Below are 2,500 nucleotides of genomic sequence, written 5' to 3' on the forward strand. Positions count from 1 at the left end.
TGGGTTTGTGTTAAATCTAGTACTTAAATCATAAAAAAAACGTTAAATGAAAATAAACCATTTTAAAATGAATCAAAATGAAACACTTAGCCTATTGAAAAATTGAAAAATGAAATATTTTACAATACACTGCATTATTACAATTAATGTCTAAATCAATGTTTGGAAATGTAAACTGATATTTCCTTCTGACACACTACAGCAAAAGATAGAAATAACTGACTTCAAACCAGTTTTAACTGTTAAAAACACTAGTGTTCTGATCATTTGGCCACATGTCTAGATCAACTTTGAATAAAGAAAAGAAAGATTTAGAGACAGATTTTTGTATGTGAAAACAGGAAACACAAATTAATCAAGTTATATTTTCCTACACTCTGAAAACTTTGGGTTGTTTACTGTACCCAAATATCTAGGTTAAAAATCCTGTATCGAATGATGGGTTATTCTTAATGGTTTTTTTTTTTTATTACAACGCAACTGTACCCAATGCCATGCCTCCTAAGAGTAAAGTCTACCCTCTGTCACGCAACGAGACTCAAGCCATGGAAGAGTACATAGAGGAAGCTATGTCCGTCCCTCCACTTCACCAGCTGCCGCAGGATTTTTCTTTGTGGAAAAGACTCCCAAGGAACTACCCTCTGGTCTCCTCCAACCGTTACCGATCCCTCAGCGTCCTTGGTCTCATTTGTCCATAGACTTTGTCACAGACCTGCCACTCTCCAATGGTTTCACTACCATACTGTAGCCTGTCGTTTAATCCCTCTCAAAGGTCTCCGCACAGCCATGGAAACAGCCCAAGCAAGACCTATTCCACCATGTTTTCAGAGTCTATGGTTTGCCTGAGGATATTGTTTCTGACAGAGGAACCCAATTTACCTCTCAGGTTTGGAGGGCCTTCTGCAAGCAATTAGACATCAATGTAAGCCTCACATCAGGATACCATTTACAGTCAAGTGGCCAAGTGGAAAGGTTGAACCAGGAGATTGGCAGGTATCTCAGAACTTATTGAAGTCGTGAACAGAACCGGTGGGCAGAATTCCTTCCATGGGCCGAGTATGCTCAAAACTCCCTAACTCATTCCTCCACTGGCATGACCCCTTTCCAATGCGTGTTGGGATACCAACCACCCTTGTTCCCTCATCTGTACCTGCAGTCAATGACTGGATCAGTGAGAGGGTGTGGGACAGTGCCCATGTCCGTCTACAGAGAGCCGTCAGAACACAAGGGTTCCAGGCCAACAGACGATGTCGCCCACACCCTCCCTACCAACCAGGACAACAGGTCTGGCTTTCTACAAGGGACCTCAAGCTGCGGCTACCGAGCAGGAAGCTCAGCCCCAGGTATGTTGGCCCATTTAAAATAATCAAACAAATTAATGAGGTTACGTACCAGCTTGAGCTTTCGACTAATTACCAGATTTCTCCCTCCTTCCATGTCTCGCTCCTCAAACCAGTCCACCTGGATGCTGACCCCAATGCTGAGAACCAAGAGCCACTGCCACAGTTGGATACAGATGGATCACCAGCATACAAGGTGAAAGTCAAGATGTTGAGAGGGTCAGCTCCAATATCTGGTGGACTGGGAGGGCTATGGACCTGAGGAAAGATCATGGGTAGCCGCTCCTGACATCCTGGACCCATCACTTATCAAAGACTTCCATCGAGCCAGACCTGATCGTCCAGCACCTCGACCACGGGGACGTCCTCGTCGAGCGCCAGGAGGCACCCTGTAATGCCACGCCAGCAGAGGGAGCCCTCGCCCGAGTTCTGACTGGTACCACTCCCTCTGCTGCTTCTATGTTCACTTCCTGTTTGGCAGCCATTTAAGCATGGTCAGGCCAAACAGGCCTTTGCAAAGTATTGCCAGTATCACTGCCTTACCGAGCGTTTCCATTGTCTTGTTTTGATTGCTACGTGTATGATTTATCGCCTGTTTCTCTGGATTTTGCCTTTTGGCTTTCCCTCGTACTTGTTTGCTGGTTGGACTGATTACTGTGATTTTGACTTCTTGGCCTGTGACCACGATTCTGATTCCTGCCACACATTTTGGATTGTTGAACTGTTTGCTCATTAAACTTCTGCAAATGGATTCTAACACAGCCTCTGCCTCACCCTCATTACAGCAACCAAGATGATAGATTTCATCGATCGATTGATCAAACCTAGAGCCGCATGTTGATCTCTGAAATCACTCCGACTGAACTCAACATCTGCTGTTTCATCATAATGAGATCAGAGTTCACCAGTCACACATTCCCTAGAGCTACTGTAATGAGGGAAAAGTTACTGATCTGTCTGTCTATCTATCTATCATCTGTCTATCTATCTGTCTGTCTGTCTATCTATCATCTGTCTATCTATCTATCATCTGTCTGTCTGTCTATCTATCTATCTATCTATCTATCTATCTATCTATCTATCTATCTTACTATCTATCTATCATCTATCTATCATCTGTCTGTCTGTCTGTCTGTCTGTCTATCTATCTATCTATCATC

Source organism: Cyprinus carpio, unplaced genomic scaffold (genome assembly GCF_018340385.1).
Source record: "Cyprinus carpio isolate SPL01 unplaced genomic scaffold, ASM1834038v1 S000006559, whole genome shotgun sequence".
In the NCBI taxonomy this organism is placed as follows: Eukaryota; Metazoa; Chordata; class Actinopteri; order Cypriniformes; family Cyprinidae; genus Cyprinus; species Cyprinus carpio.